Source organism: Polypterus senegalus, chromosome 10 (genome assembly GCF_016835505.1).
Source record: "Polypterus senegalus isolate Bchr_013 chromosome 10, ASM1683550v1, whole genome shotgun sequence".
NCBI classification, from domain to species: domain Eukaryota; kingdom Metazoa; phylum Chordata; class Cladistia; order Polypteriformes; family Polypteridae; genus Polypterus; species Polypterus senegalus.
In genome coordinates this window covers 22,520,932-22,531,654 of record NC_053163.1, presented here as the reverse complement: position 1 = coordinate 22,531,654, position 10,723 = coordinate 22,520,932, and the positions used below count along the sequence as shown (strand labels likewise).

The following is a 10,723-nucleotide window of genomic DNA, read 5'->3' as shown; positions in this document are numbered from 1 at the left end:
AATTAAGTGGAAAGGACTAGCGAGCTTTGTTGGGCTGAATGGCCTGTTCTCGTCTAGAGTGTTCAAATGTTCTAAAAGTATCTATCTATCTATCTATCTATCTATCTATCTATCTATCTATCTATCTATATATCTATCTATCTATATATATATATATATATATAGTGCCTTATTATGTCTATCTATTTAATCAGTCAAAGGAAATATTTTGTGAGAGAAAAAATTACTGGTTTTGATTTTTGCTTCATTTTCTAGTTTTGTTTCAGATGTCATCGTAAAATTTTGAAATACTTATAATGCTTTCCATGCCACACACCGTTTAATGTCCTCCTGTCTACATGTACAAAAGAACATAAAAAATTAACAATTTTTTTGGGAATCTGCTTTTAACATACTATACAAGTTAATATTAGTTTATCTAAAAGTATTTTCATATTATTAACAGATTTAAAACACATACAATATAACTTCATGACATAGTACAGCCCTCATTAATTTTTCTTGAATTTCATTCTCTGCTCTTTTGCCTCAAAAACTACAATCTTGTTACATTTCCTTAACTGCTTAAAGTGTCACCCATCACTTTACTGATGTGATCATGAAGTTCTTCAGCGTTTACTCTCTTTCCATGCAAAGACCTTAGTGATGAGGTAATCACGCATACATTGAACCTGAAAAGAGCAGGCGTCCATATCATGGACAGAAAGACAATCTTTGAGTGCCATCCAATGAATATAAGACTCTAGTGTAGTGCAGTTTTCTTATGTATAAGTCTGGACAATATAAATGCTCACAGAACATTTTTTCCACATTGCATTTTTCCTGTACTGCATTCTCTTTTAAGGTCATTTAAACCTTGAAAGTGTATTTTTATTTTAGCATTGTCCAAGAAAAATGAAAATCAGTAGTGTTCATAAAGAACTAACACCAGCGTTTTTCCTTCTAGGTTCACGGTCTGTTTGGTCTAACGGTGTGTGGCTCTTTGCTGGTGAATTTGAAATTTTATCTGGATATGAAAATTCAAAAGTTGGAAGAAGAGCATTTATATTGACATGGACGGGGTGAGAAAAGTAAGTCATGGTAGCAAACTTACCACCGTCTGTTATATGTATTGGTGTCTTTGTAAAATGCTGTACAGTGCACTGCAATGTGACAGTTCATGGTGGATGATACCAACATAAGCTTGGCACAGGCTGTAAAAGAATGCAGTTGTAGGACTCAATTCAGGTCTAATTTAGTAATGAATGTACTGTATCTTCCTCCAGGATTGTGCAAATCAGGAGAAACAGGTTATCTTAACAAACTTTACATTCTCAGAACAATAAAGAGCAACAGCTAATGAAATAAACCTTTGATAGTCCTTATTAGACAAGGCCTTGATGCAGTTCAACACCCACAATGGACAAGTTTGACTTAAAGCCAAGTATTGGGGCACAGCTCTTATCACATTCATATTGGGAATAAGTGGTACACAAGAGGGTCCCTGTTACCCCATATTCCTGTAATACCCCCACCACACATACCTGGGGGCATCACCACTCCTGTTTGTGGCTTTCTTGGGTGGGATATCAAGGCGTAGCCGAGAATGTGAGGGTGTCTAGTTGGTGAAGCTAGGAGTAGCATTGTTGCTTTATGCATTGCGCAAGTGATTCACATGTGATCAGCATCTCCAAGTCTGAGGTCATGGCTCTCTCTCAGATAAGAGTGGATTCCTCTCTCCTGGTGAGTGGGGAGCAACTACCTTTAGCAGAGGCTTTCAAGTACCTTGGGATCTTGTTCACAAGTGACAGTAAAAGAACCATGAGATTGGTAAGCAGAATGGAGCAGCGGCAGCTTTTATTTGGGTTCTGTACTGGTGGCAAAGCAGGAGCTGAGTCTAAAGACAATATTCATGGTTTAGTGGTTGATCTTCTTCCTCATCCTCACCTATGTGAGCTGTGGGTAATGACTGAAAATGACTGAAAGAATGAGATCAGGAATACAAGCTGCTGAAAGGAGGTTTCTTTGCAGGTGGTTGGGCTGCTGTTTTGTGAGAAGGTGAGAAGCTTAGCAATTTGGGAGAAAGAAAGAGCAGAGTCACTGCTCCTCTGAATCAAGAGGAGTCAGCTGAGGTGGTTTGGGTATGTCATAAGGATGCCCCCAGGGTGACTCCCAGAGACTCTGCAGCAGACCCAAAACATGCTACAGGGCGCATATCTCTTGGATGGCTTGAGAATGCCTGGGAATTCTCCAAGAAGAGGTGGAATCTGTAGCTGGGCAAAGGGAAGTGTGGGCTAACCTGCTTGACCAGTTTCCACCACAACCTTAACCAGGGCAAGCATTTTAGAAGATGAGGTGACATGAGATCAGTCCTTATTAGATTGTTCTCTTCACCTGAACTAGTAGCAAAGGGCACCAATTTTTTGTGTGTTGAAAAGTGAGGAGAAGACTAAACAGCATATATCATCATTTTTCTTTTTTATAAAAGTTAAAAATAACAGTCATGTGTCAAGTTTGTATGACTACTAGAGGAATTATCAGGCAGAGCTAATAGTTTATTTTTTTGGAAGTGGTAAGAGATTTTGCAGATGATTTTACCTTCTAAGAAGCAAATTGTGCACACACTAAAACAAGCATGTCTCAGTCTTTTAAAAGATGACCACACTGATGTCATGCATTGCAATGCATAAGTACAAGTAGATGTGCAAACACCTCCCAGAAATCAATATCAAAATGTCATCATACACAGGAGAAACACAAAATCATGACAATGAAGTCACTGCAAAAACAAAAACAAACAAAATTAAAAACAAAAATACCCAATTCCTGTTATGATGTTTTCCAGTTTAGGACCTAAATCAAAAGTCCTCAAAGTCCTCATCCTCAAAGTAATCAATTAATTCAATAGAAAGTTCCGAGTTGTATTGCCACAATAAGAATCTAAATTTGTTGAGATTTTTAGTTTTTTGGGTTTTTATGGAGTGTCAAAGGGCCCTTGGAGTTCCCTGTAGGAGGGTAAAGCAACAATAACTTTCCCAATACCCTATAGCTATTACCCAATCAAATCTCCTAATCAGTGAGAAGAAATATTTTACATTCTACTTTAAACCACTGAGGTATAAAGATCTAGGTAGGGCCTCAGATATTAACGAGAAATAGATTAAAAACTTGATGGCTCCTGAGAATGACCATCCTAGAGTTTCAGTGCTGAGATGTTGGGCTCCTGCACATCTTAGATCACATAAAGGTAAACCTAACCAATTCATATTTATCCCTGTTGTTTCTTGACACATGTAGATGTAATGGTGACAGGTGCCTGATACTGCAGCTCTGAAATGCAAAGGGATGAGAACAGAGAACCTGCAACAGCAGATGTAGTAGACCATCTACATCCAGCCATAAGCTATCTACCCTGTCTCTGTGGTCAGATGACTTATACCTTTGATGACCACCTGACTTGGGGTGTGGGGTTGAGTAGCTTCTGTCTACTGACTATGAGGGTAGAAGGGTAGCATTGTGTACTCACAAATGTCTTTAGACGTGTAATCATCATGAATATCTTTCTACAGCTTTCAGGTAAACGTTTTGTCCGAACCAAATATCGCAGTGTACATCTTTTGACTTCTTTAAGGTAAGTCTGATCAGATGAATATATTTTTTGTCCTGAAATTTTAAGTAATATCATTAGAAGCCATTCTTCAGGCATTTTGAAGGCATTCTGGGGCTTGCAGCTAATTTTACCACTGGTAATGGACATGTTACTCTGCAGGAAAAGTAGGACTTAACAGCCAAGAACTGACTGCTGCTACTGAATTAATAAGAGAGTTTGAATTAATAGCAGCATGGGAGTTGTCCTGACACATAACACACTCTGACCAAGAAGGAGGTTGTTCTTTGAGAATATCTTTCAGATGACTTGCTTGCTCTTAAATCCGATACCTACACACAGATATGCAACAACAACAACCATTCATGTCTTGTATAGCCCAAATTCACATAAGGAGTACCACAATGGAGCTTTACCAGGCCCTGTTTTTGATAGCCCCCCGGCCTTGAGTCCCTAAGAAGACAAGAAAAAACTCCCAAAAACCCTTGTAGGATAACAAATGGAAGAAATCTTGAGAAAGACAATTCAGAGAAAGAACCTTTTCCAGGTAGTTTGGTCATGCAACGGGTGTCAAAAAATGGGGTAAATATAACACCCTAACAGAACACAAATAATCCTCTTCACAGCTCTAGATTGCCAACCTATTATTACCACCTTAGGAATAGAATACAATAGTGCAATAGTAATAGTAGAAGCACAAAGCAAAATGCAAGAGTAGATGATATCACATTGTCAATGTCAAATTTATTTCAATAGCACATTTAAAACAACATAGGAATGCTATGGCTAAAGTGCTTTACAATAATTGAATAAAAGAAAAATACACTTAACATAAATAACATAAATAGAGATAAAATAAATGAACATAAAATAGATAATAAATAGAAGTAATATTACATAATCACAATGAGGAAAACATTAGTACTGTATTATTGAAGGTCACTGAATGCAAGTGAAAAGAAGTGAGTCTTTAATCTCGTTTTGAACAGTTCAGTTGTAGACGACTCCTTTATATGATGAAGTAAAGAGGTCCACAGGTGAGGGGCAGCAGCTACAAAAGCCCTGTCCCTCTTAGTTTTACATTTGGTACGAGGGACAACCAGAGACAGCTGACCAGAAGATCTAAGCACTCTGGATGGCTGGTGTAAAACACACAATTCAGATAAATAGGCAGGAGCAAGTCTATGTAAAGATTTAAAACTATCAGCAAGATTTTAAAACCAATTCAAAACTAACAGGCAGCCAGTGTAAAGAAGCTAATATTGGGAAAAAGAATCAGACTTTCTTGCCCCAACCAGAAAATGAGCAGCAGCATTCTGGACCAACTGTAATCTGCGTATCAGAGATTTGCTAATCCCAGAATACAGCGAGTTGCAGTAATCAAGGCAAGAAAAGATAAAAGCATGAGTAGCTTTCTCAAGATCCCTAGAAGATAAAAAGGCTTGATCTTGCCTAACAGACGAAGCTGGAAAAAGCAACTCTTGACTACAGAATTTACTTGTTTCTCAAAAGACAGGTTACTATCAAAGGTAACACCAAGATTGCGAACTTGAGGTTTGCAAAAGACAGAGAAAGAGCTGAGAAGTCCAAGACCAATTTGGGCTTTAGCTTGTGGACCCACTATAAGCACCTCCATTTTATTTTGATTTAGATCAAGAAAATTATTAGTCATCCGGGATCTTAGTTCAGAAAGACAGTTGTGCAGTTGATTTATTGCAGAGTTGCAGACAGGAATATAAACCTGAGTATCATCGGCATAGCAGTGAAAGAAATGTTAAATTTCCTAAAAATAGCTCCAATAGGGTAAAGGTATGCAGAGAACAAAATAGGACCCAAAATGGATCCCTGAAGAACACCATATTTAAGAGGAGCAGTAGACGAAAAGAGGAATTTAAAGTCACTGTTAGCTATGACCTGAACCAGTTAAGAGCAGCCTCTTTAAGCCCCACAAGATGCTCAAGCCGCAACAGCAATATCTCATGGCCAATAGTGTCAAAGGCAGCAGACAGGTCAAGGAGGACAAGGACTGCAGCGCCACCTGAGTCAGTAATAATAGAGATGTCATTGAATACTTTAAGGAGGGCCATCTCAACATATGAGGATTCAGATTTGTTCAGAGTCCCGGAGACCTCAGCCAACAAGCTGCTCCCCTCTGCTGGCCATTCCACAGCTGAGGTAGCATTGGGCCAGCCAATCTGATGAAAATATCCTTCTGTCCGATAATTCCAGTCAGTTCCTCCATCACAAATTACTTTTCTAAAGCAGGAAACAATTTGACAGAAGAGCAATGACACCAAGTACCACATGAGGATACTGAGAATAGAAACAGGATAGGCAAGGGTTAGTAACTAATTATCCATCCATCCATCCATTATCCTTATCCGGGTCGGGTCGTGGGGTAGCAGCTTGAGCAGAGAGGCCCAGACTTCCCTCTCCCCGGCCACTTCTTCCAGCTCTTCCGAGGGGAATACCGAGGCGTTCCCAGGTCAGCCGGGAGACATAGTCCCTCCAGCGTGTCCTGGGTCTTCCCGGGCCTCCTCCCAGTTTGGCGTGCCTCACCAGGCAGGCGTCCAGGAGGCATCCTGATCAGATGCCCGAGCCACCTCATCTGACTCCTCTCGATGCGGAGGAGCAGCGGCTCTACTCTGAGCCCCTCCCGGATGACTGACTTCTCACCCTATCTTTAAGGGAAAGCCCAGAACTCTGCGGAGGAAACTCATTTCAGCCGCTTGTATTCGCAATCTCGTTCTTTCGGTCACTACCCATAGCTCATGACCATAGGTGAGGGTAGGAGCGTAGATCGACTGGTAAATTGAGAGCTTTGCCTTACGGCTCAGCTCCTTTTTCACCACGACAGACCGATGCAGAGCCCGCATCACTGCGGATGCCACGCCGATCCGCCTGTCGATCTCACGCTCCATTCTTCCCTCACTCGTGAACAAGACCCCGAGATACTTGAACTCCTCCACTTGGGGCAGGATCTCTCCCCCAACCCTGAGAGGGCACTCCACCCTTTTCCGGCTGAGGACCATGGTCTCGGATTTGGAGGTGCTGACTCTCATCCCAGCCGCTTCACACTCAGCTGTGAACCGATCCAGAGAGCTGAAGATCACGGCCTGATGAAGCAGACAGGACAACATCATCTGCAAAAGCAGTGACCCAATCCTGAGTCCACCAAACCGGACCCCTCAACACTCTGGTTGCGCCTAGAAATTCTGTCAATAAAAGTTATGAACAGAATCGGTGACAAAGGGCAGCCCTGCGGAGTCCAACTCTCACTGGAAGCGGGCTTGACTTACTGCCGACAATGCGGACCAGGCTCTGACACCGGTTGTACAGGGACCGAACAGCTCTTATCAGGGGGTCCGGTACCCCATACTCCCGAGCACCCCCACAGGATTCCCCGAGGGACACAGTCGAACGCCTTTTCCAAGTCCACAAAACACATGTAGACTGGTTGGGCAAACTCCCATGCACCCTCCAGTACTCTGCTAAGGGTGAATAGCTGGTCTACTGTTCCACGACCAGGATGAAAACCACACTGTTCCTCCTGAATCCGAGGTTCGACTATCCGGCGGACCCTCCTCTCCAGAACCCCGAATAGACTTTTCCAGGGAGGCTGAGGTGTGATCCCTCTGTAGTTGGAACACACCCTCCGGTCCCCTTCTTAAAGAGGGGACCACCACCCGGTCTGTCAATCCAGAGGCACTGTCCCCAAATTGCTAGGGGTTGCTCTTCATTTATTTCAAATCCCCTAGTATCACATGACTCCTGCATGATACGTTTTCCAAACCAACACAGCAAATTCTTTTCAATCAAAAGCAGTCAATAAATGACAAAAGCAGCCCAGGTCAGAGTTCAGAACAAAACTGCATTTGCAAATGAATATATACTTCTTTGTTACTGTTAGTTATGTTAATAATGTTAAATAAAGTAACTTACCAACCATCTTCTGTCATATTTTATTTTTTAACAGCAAATAAAATTTAATCCTGTAAGGCAGAAAGTGGACGAATCATACATAAAGGTAAGAGTTTCCATTTCACCTTTTTCCAGTATTTTTATTATTATTATTATTTATAAGCCACAAAATCTTTTGTAAAATATTTTGATGGGGGTCCCAGTCTAGATTCTAGTGCACTGCATTTAATGTTCCTGTTCTTGAATTTCTGCAACTCCTTCAAATAAACTAAAGCATGTTTTCCTTTTAAAGGCTATTTTCATTAACACAGTTTTTGGTCTTATTTTTCAGAAATATCAACATTTATTTCAGAAATGAAGTTCATTGGGATACATGAACTTTTCTTCTCCTCTGGTTATGTTTTTATACAGTATCTAAAATAAAATAATACACATTTATTTTTTGTATTTATATCATTAATTGTTAGATGTATACAATGTTTTAAAATGTATGTAATCTTCATATTTCCCAGTGATTGTGCTATGATTTTTATAAATAGTTTTACTCCCTTTTCTGTTAGGGTCCTAGTTATTGTTAAAGTCAATATCTCAAGGAACCTTTGAGAGGAAAGTCTCTCTTAGGCTACACCCACACTACCATGTTTTCATTTACAAATGGCATTTTTATACACCGGAGTGTTGATGTCATTCACAAAATTATCTTTGTCCACATTAACACACTCAAAAACACATTTGAAGTAGATATTTACCTAAAATGAGCATGCGCTCATTTGTAGAAAACTCCTAAAAGGGACTATGGGTGAAAACTTCAGAGTCCCTGAACATTTGATTCCCCTGTGCTTTATGAACTTTCAAAAGTATCAGAACATGCAGGACTCTAATAGCGCGTTCACTTCATAGATTAAGAAATAAATTCCTTACAGAGCCAAAGCTAAATGCTCTGATCACCGCTGAAAGTAACTGTCTTCAGAACTGGCAATGGTCATTTTGCCATTAAATAAAAACACTGCAAATGTTAAAGTGACAAAAAACTAATCAACTCTATAATTATTTGCAAGTGCATTGATTATAAGTAAGTCCACATCAATCATAGCACAGTTTGTGCCAAACAACATTTGCAAAACTAACTTGATACACCTTCACTTTACTGCATTGTGCCTTTGTATCTCTGCTCAGTATTCCTGAAGTCTGCTGCATTCTCCATCAGTCTGTTAAGCGCCTTATTAGTAATTTTGCTGCTGAAAGCGCTCCTCCTTACTGAATGGATCAAGTTTAATTAACAACTATTGAGAAGAGGCAGTTAGTTGAGTTATTTACAGTCTGATTTCCAAGGGCTCTGAATTTTTCACAACTGACAAGATTTATCGTAAAACTGCAGCAAATAAGTAAATTATCTAGTAAATCTAGTAAATTATTTCTCTTGCATTTATACAACATTCAAACTGTACAAAAAGCAATTTAGATGCATTTTTCTTCCATGAAAGGTGCCCAATCAATGAATGACATGTTTTAATAAGCAGGATCCAATCAGGGAAGGGCTGCGTAATAAACACAAACCAGGGTGCATTTTCAGAAATCTTCATGTTTTCCCATACAGATTGAAATCAAATACCCATTTTGTTCAAACCTTTTGCCTCTGCGTTTTCATAAGCAATTGTATTCATTTTCATCAGTTTGATATGCTGGTGTAGTGTGGATGAAAGGAGAAAAATGTCAGCATTTTTGAATTAAAGTGTAGAAATGTGAACGGGCGTTAGACTTAATGATTATGCCCATTTTTACAAAATTTACCTGAGGTGCAATATACAGTTGAAGTCAAAAGTATTGATACACGTAGGGTGAATTCTTGAAAACTCACTTTCTAACCCCTCCACAGATTTTATATTAACAAACTATAAAACTGGCATTTCATTTCAGACACCTGCTTTGTACAGTGCAAAGGTAATTTTTTCCAACAATGTTCACAGACCTCAGAGACTATTTCACCTTTTATTGACCATATCACAATTCTAGGGGTCACAAGTTTACACACACGTTGTTAACTGAGCCTATAAACAGCTTGGAAAATTCTAGTAAATGGCATCAAGCCTTTAGACAATTAGACAATTAGCTTTTGATAGGCAATTCCCTTTGGATTAATAAAGTATCTATCTATCTATCTATCTATCTATCTATCTAATTGAACTCAACATGTGGATGTATGTTGTGGCGGACGGCCGGGACCCATACGTGGCGGGGCGCCTTTGACACTGGGACCGGGGAGCAGCCATGGGATGCACTCACGTCCCCGGAATGTCGCTGGCAGCCATCCTGGGTTACATCGGGGCCACAGATGTGGGACTTCAGGGCTCAGACCTGTTGGGCTCTGTGGCCACCACCGGAGGAGCTGCATGGCCTAACAAGCCCCTGTGGGCTGGAATGCAGCAACACTTGGACTGGAAGTGCAGCCTGAATTAGGTTAATTATCACCTGAAGCACTTCTGGGTGGGCTATAAGAATAGCCTGCAGCCACTACTCAGGCGCCAGAGTCGGGAGGACAACGACAATGATGACAAAGTTGCCTGGGAGGAGTAGTGAAGGAAGAAGAGTGTGTTGTGGCGACTTTCTTTTGGGGTGTGTAGGGCCTGTGGGACACTGGGAAAACCTGCATTTTCGTGCAGGGGAAAGACAAAGAAAATTCTAATCAGCCGCATCATCCCTTCTCTGGTCAGGCCAAAGAATCTCATCGACATCACAAGCAATATGAGCCCTGGGCAGGCAGCAGGGGAAAAACCCTTGCATGTATTATCCATCCCTGACAAGCCTCAACTGTGATGTCCAAACAAGTTTCCCTTCGGGCTGGAGAAGGTCAACATGAATGTAGGAGTCATGGTCATAGACCTTCGACCACCATGCTGGAAAAAAAACTCCTCTGTAGGGTTTAGGAAAGGAGACTATGCAGGCAGAAAAATGCTGCAGAACCTGGGGTGTTTGGTGAACCGGTCATGAACCAGAGGAGCCCGTGAAATTGACATTATCCCAAATTACAGCGCAGCATGGCTGCTCTGGTTGTGTTGGCTCCCTCTGATCGATTTGGTATATATGATCTCGAAGACCATCGAGGAAAGACGGTAGAAGTAGGGTGTCATAAGGACCAAGGGATGGCATGTCGGTCGAAGACCCTCAATTATTTTCCCCTCTTCCTCCTTTCAGTGAGGTTGAAGCCTGCCTCATCAA

At 40.9% G+C, this 10,723-nt stretch overlaps 1 long non-coding RNA gene across 1 annotated transcript; it reads left to right on the top strand.

Moving 5' to 3' along the window:
• Positions 1-950: 950 nt before the first annotated feature.
• On the top strand, positions 951-7,945 carry LOC120536929. Its single transcript, XR_005635226.1, has 4 exons — positions 951-1,070; positions 3,549-3,610; positions 7,563-7,613; positions 7,839-7,945. It is a non-coding gene; the product is annotated as an uncharacterized LOC120536929 (long non-coding RNA).
• The last annotated feature ends 2,778 nt before the right edge of the window (positions 7,946-10,723 follow it).